Genomic DNA, 6,687 nt, shown 5'->3' on the forward strand with positions numbered 1-6,687 from the left:
TTTTGGAAACAGTTCATCCAAGTCACCACCATTGCTGCATTTTAGGTCTTCATAATTAGTAAAATAGTAGCACGATACAGACACGAGCTCATTTTTTTTTCTCCTAGCATCAGCAGCTCTTCAGATTCACCTCTTTCCCCATGATTCCACTGATATATCAGAAGAGCCATACCTTGTGGAGAAGCTAACAAAACTACGTTCAGCAGCAGCACTCACACAAGAGTCCACTTGCTCAGCTCCCTTCCACCGCAATCACACAACAAAAGCATGACTAAAACCCAAATTCCTGCCACCAAGCTTCTTGGTCTGTTATCTGATGAAATACTCAGCAGATTAAAAACAGACACAGTGCTAGTTTAAGCATTTCTACTTGAAACTGACCCCATAATAGCCAAGATCCTCTTAGCCAAATTCACCAGGCTCCTTATACCCTCAGTCACACCTGAAGGGGCCCCCAGGCCCACCACAGCGAACAAGCCAGCCTTTGCCTCCACATGGTGCAGAGGCTCCCCTAAGGCATCTGCAGCAGAAGCTGCTGGAGGAGGTCTCAGCTGCCTCAAAAGTGGGAATTTAATCTCTAAAGCATCAGACTTCTGGCCCTTGAGATCTTCCATCACTGATCCTTTTTGCCCAGCTCACACCCAAGACATTGCAGAGCCTCAGTCCCAGAACCAGTGAACAACATTTGGCTTCCTATCACAAAAATTGCTTGTCCTTTTTCTATTGGAATTAAACTAAATCTTAAACCCACATTCCAACATTTAAACTGGACCTTTCTCCATAGCAGGAGGAAGGTATGTTTGCCATACCACAGAGCCAGGGAGATTAGCTGTCTAAAAATCATTCAGGGCTTGGCAGCTCAAGGTTTCAGCTGTCCTTTAAATTAAAAAAGGCTTTACTCCTTCTGCCTAAGAAATGCCTTAGTTTCTTCCTTGATTTCCTGTTTCTAATTGGACACCATTGTGCATGGTCAAGCAAAAAAAAGAGAGTTCATCTTCATTGATCCCAGTACAGCCAATTAATTCCTTGTTAGACCAGAAGGTCTGTTACACCAGAAGGTGTATTCACACTATCACACCTGAATTCAAATATATTTGGAAGTTACTGCAGTCATCTTTCTGAAATAGCCTCAAAAAGCTTAGTAAGGGCACCGCAGCAACAACCAGAGTCTGAATATAGCTCGTCTGTGCACAGGTGAGAGCAATATCCCACAGGGAATTTCCACCTGAGCAAGGAGACAACTGGGTTTGGCCAAAGCAAAGATGTGCACACGTCCACACAGATCTCCTTGAAGTGAGGGATATGAGGCACAAGTTCATCCCATGGTCAGACTCTGGGCCAGATTCTCAGCCCTTGCTGGCAAGACTGCCTGAATTGGAGGTGTCTTTATGCTGTTGCTTCTGTTTTGTTGAAAGATGTTATCTTTCCATAAAGATTCAGTGTTTAAAGTTCTCATGTACCATCTCCTACACTCTCCAGTGTAGCCACAAAATAATCCCAGAGTGGCTCCTTCTTATTATTTTGATAGTGTCCTGCAGCATGAGAAAAGGGAGTAAGGGGAGTAGGAACATCTGAAGGGTGTTGTTCCAAACAAAATCTAGTTTTTGTCGCAGAGGACACTGGGAAGGTAAAGCATGAACCTATCTTTACCCTCAGCTCTCATGCAATGGACCATGATGAAGAATCCCAGTGTTTTCAGAGGATTATTCTAAAGTAACCTTCCCAGGACTGACAAATCCTTCAGTGAGACAGATGGGATGGGAGTCTGCTCCCAGGAGCTCCCACAAGGCTCAGGCAACACAGTGATCAGCGTGCTACAAATACACTCACTGATCAGTTAAAGCTGAGATAAAACAGCTACTATGACGTTTCTATCAAGTCATTCATAGCCTAGTCACAGAGACTTCTGCATCTCAGCGGGCAAAGTCCCAGACTGCCAGAACAGATCTCCCATCACACCAGCACATCCCTGGTTCAGTGTGAAGGTCACCCACAAATTCAGCTCTCACCCACCCAGCCTTGTTACGTGGCTGTATACTGCTGAGAGCCTTGTTTCTATGCAGCAGTAGGACAGGGCACATGCTACAGTGTTCAACCAGCCTAGAACAGGAAAACCTTCCTAGACCTCACATAATGGATGCAGGACCTTCCTCATGCAGTGCAAGAATGCTGACTGTGGCAGATATGAGGGCAGAAAGTCACACAGTATACCCTGGGACAGCAAGGGGAAAGTCTTGCTTTGATTGCTCTGCCAGCCTTGCAAATTGCTTCAGTTTCCCCTCAATACTCACACCTTCTTGGAAGTGCCCAAAAACAAGTACTCTGGCCTAGCATTGGCTGGATAATGTGGAGCTATTTAAAAATAAGAATTGTAAAAAAATGTATTATGAAGCAATCCCCTGCAGAATAACAGCCACAGGGTTAACTTCCTGTTGTCTGCTCTCATACCCTGCTACTCAGCCTGTTCTTCTTTTTGAGGCAGGGATGTTCTGTCATTCTTCAGCACTGCCCTACCCAGCAAGGAGACCCATTCATGTCATGAGGATATATTCAAGCCCGGCTTCCCTCTTGCTTCTCTAATGCAAACATATTGGGAACTGGCCTTAAGCTAAATCTGAACTCGAGTACACTGGTGTCTACAACAATCTACCCAACAGAGAACAAACTAAATAAAAGAAACACAGAAGGGACAAAAATGGAAAGAAAGTCAAAAGTAAAGCTCCCTTTGCTCTGCCCTTAACACATAAAGTGAGATGCAAGATGTTTGCATAGAAAGATCCTGTTCCTGAGGTCATGAGACTACCATGTTACTCAACAGTGTACCTCCTCCCAGAAGCTCTTTATATATTTCCCCAGACTGAGGAAGAACACCACATTCAGCTAGTGAGCATCCCCCACCAGACACCAACTGAAAGGATCAGAGAGGAGAGGTTTGTTTTGGCCAAAAGACTCATTTCCAAGAGGGATTCAAGCAGCTCTTGGTGGGTGAGAAAGGAGGAGCCTTGAACAAAAGGATCAGACAAAGAGGCTCTGGAAGGGCAGAGCCTGAGGCTCAAGGTGATTTCTGCCAGCAGGGCATTTTGTTGATAAGGCTAACTGAGCTACTCAGTCTGCCAGACATGAGCCTGCAAATGGTAAAGCATTCCCTGTTGGCCCTGTGATAATACCTGTACTATCTAGTTATACAATAAGCCTTAGGTTGTTTTCCTAAACCAGGCAGTGGCTGGAAAAGCTAAAATAAGCTACTGTTGTCTCACACTGCAGTAGAGCAGCCTCACACATAATTTCCTTTTCCCTCCTGATACTTTCCTTCTTCCACTCAGCTGCACAGATGATACTGATGCCATCAATGCAAGATCAGGGCACTCACAGACCAGGGAACAACTTAAAAGAGGTTCAAACTCCATCCACTTTGATCAGGGGAGTGGCTCCACAAGAGCCAAAATAAATGTTTGCCGATAATCCTGTGCCCCTGTTTGCTTGTGTGGCTCCCATTTTATTAGCCTTCCTATGGAAAATTTTACAGCTGGGGTTAGCAGAGTGATAAAATGCACAGATTATATTCTTTACTGTTGTTGATTTGCTTCTCCCCAGCTTAATGCACTTTACCTTGAAAAACCAAGCACTTTGATCCAGGATGCTCTCTTGCGTCTTGCAAAGATTCGTCTCTTTCTACTACTCAACAATCATCAGTTCAGAAAACAACAGCCTGCTCCAGGGCAGGAGGAGAGCAAATCATAATCAGATTTCCCTATTGAATGCATGAGATGTTCTTTACAAGAGCACTCAAATCAAAGATCCTCCTCAATCACTGCACCACTGTACTGACAGCAGTTTACCCCTCCCTCACTGCAATGCTCTACCTGGGGCTCCAACAGGACCCCTCAAGTGTTGAAATGCAAATAAGTAGAGAATCAACACCACTGAAACTTACTGGCATCCTATGATTTGATTTCTTACACCATCATCACTGAAGTAGAAACTTCAGTGTCTACGCAATAGGTTTTGATTCAGCCCCAAATGCAATGCCATAACTTTCATCTTGATCTTGTTCTTTCTCGTTGATTTATTCAAGTTATGCCCCAGCTATTTCTCACTCCGAAAACTAGGAGAGAAGCCAGCAGAAGAAAGGGGTTTGCTTTGCCTTTGTTTTTTCAAGTTCAACCTCCTCAGATTGAAAACTACATTAATCTGCATCACTTAGCTGGAGACACCTTTGTTCTATCTAGATAAAAATCAAAAATGAACCAATTTATTAACTGTGGCACAGCAAAAGCTGAAGAAGCTGTCAGTAACTCTCTAGTCCCAACATGGAATTCCTATTGCTTTGCAGCAGGCTGAAAAGTTACCGTTCAGTCTTTAATGTTGAATTTTATGAATGAAAAACAATTTTGCCTGAGAACTTGTATTTATTATTCATAGCTTGGGTTGCTCCCTAAAAATAGGAAAGCAACATCAAATTCAAGGTCTCCCTGGATGTTAGGGAACTGCAGATCTAGATCAGGAACACACAATACTTTCTGTTTCTAATTCTTCCGTCAGCATAAAAACACAACAAGAACCATGAGAGTTCAAAAAAACATTAGCACCTTGAGTAGGGTGATGAGTATAAACAAACAGGCCTAGAGCCACTACTGCAATGAGCTTTGGTACAAAAGGTGGCAAGCAAACAACACTGCAGGATTTGTTCACCTCCAGGTCACTGCTGCTTGTTCACACAGTCCACTATAGTACTGTCTACAATAGCAAACTGCTCCCACTGGCCACCAAAAAAAAGCAGTGTGAACACAAATCCCAAGTATAGCCAAGCTAAGAAACTTAGACTCAAGTAGTCTCTTAGGTATCTCTGGATTTAGGCACAGTAGAGTATTCTGTGACCAAAAAATTATAATCCCTGTTCATCTGTGATAATGATTCAGGGAAATATTTCTATGTTGGCTTGACTGAAATAACAAGCTTTCTGTGCAGAACTTCACACAACTGATATCACTCTCAGTATTGCGAGATATTTTCTCTACTGGTTTTCTGGGGGTTACCTATCCATTAGGATGAAGTCCCAAACACAGGTGAGACAGAGCTAACAGACAAATATTAAATTTTGAAGATTTTCTCCTTGAAGTCAGGGAATGCAGCCAGATCAAACAAAGCACTTTTATATGGAAAGAGTGGTGGCTAAAGGATGGTTTAAATGGAGGAGCCTTCCAAACACAGACTGGGGCCACACAGCAGAGATGATTGGTAAGACAAAGACTCATTATGATCTATTTGAAAGAAACTCCAAATATATTAAGTTGTACCCACTTGATTTGGGGGCTCCAGCAGCAGAACTGGCTTAAGGAATTCCTCTTTGTGTCAAGACACTGCACTTGTGCTGTAGCTTTATTTACTTATTTTAGGCTCAGAAAATTCTTTTGCCTGGTTCATACCACAAATCCTTCAGCTGGGACGAAGGGTTGAGGTCTCAGAGTGCAGCATTCCTTATATCAAAAGCACCGCTAAGGTTTCTGCATGGCCCCACCACAGGCTGAAGAGCTGTTCAGTTGGCACTACCACACTACCACACTACCAGGCTTTTCCACCACAGCGATTTCAAGATGTTCCTGCCTCCTCTCCTTCCTCAGTAGTAACTACGCCCACAGGAAACACCGTAGAATGAGATGAAAGAGAGGAGGATGGGGAACACCAGGAAATACAGATATAAATCCAAAGAACTTGCCAAAGTAGTACCTCAGAGGGAAGATTAGAAAGCCAGTCTGTTGTATTGCATAAATGATTATATTTTGTACCCCCTAGGGAAAAAAAAAAATGGCACCCATGGTGTTACTGGAATGTCAAACAAAGATAAATTGTTTCCTTAGAGAGGGAAAATGCTGTCTGTATATAAAAGGTCCTGCATATCTCTAAGTACTCTTGAGAGCGTGTTGAAGCAGCTGATATGCCTCAGGAAGTGCACCCTGCTGAGGAAGACCTGCCCCAGTCACACTGGGAGCTGTCACAAACAGTATCCACGGCAGAGCAAAGCACCAAGGCCACTGGAGTTGTGCTCATGTCCATGTCACCTCAACTGTGCACTCTCACTCCCTCCACTGCACCCACACTAGGTCCATTCTCCCCTGCTACCCCCATGTTCACAAACCACACCAATAGAAAGCTGCTCACCTCTGCCTTGTGCTTTCTTCTTGAACTGGCTCTGCCAGGGTCATAGGAGTGCCCTAGCCAGGAGTGGGGAAAAAAGGTGGGAGGGAGGTTAAGAGACACCTAAATTGCTGTGGGACTGCCACTCACATGCAAGACACTCCTGGACCCTACTCAGCTTCCTAGAAACTCAAGTGCAGCAGCAAAAATAAGTCTGTGAATCACATCCTTTAGGGAAACCAAGATTCTCTCCACAGCTGAGACCCTATTCTACTGGCATTCCTAAGGGCAGCTTTTTCCACAGTACTCCAAGCCTCAGTCCCAGGCAAGTTCAGCTGATACCCCCCATGTTGATGAGGAGTCTAGAATGCCATCCTCACATCATCCTGGCTCAGCGGATAGTTGCAGCAGCACCCAGTGCAGAGCCAGAAGGGCTACCTTCCTACTACCATGCTGCCTTGTGCATTAGGTCCTGTGATAATGGGTGTTAATTGATCAGAGTCCGAGAGAATGGGACAATGGCTACCCCCTCACACCAGAAAATTCTGGCCC

The sequence above is a fragment of the Corapipo altera genome, unplaced genomic scaffold (assembly GCF_003945725.1).
Source record: "Corapipo altera isolate COAL_440 unplaced genomic scaffold, ASM394572v1 60, whole genome shotgun sequence".
NCBI classification, from domain to species: Eukaryota; Metazoa; Chordata; class Aves; order Passeriformes; family Pipridae; genus Corapipo; species Corapipo altera.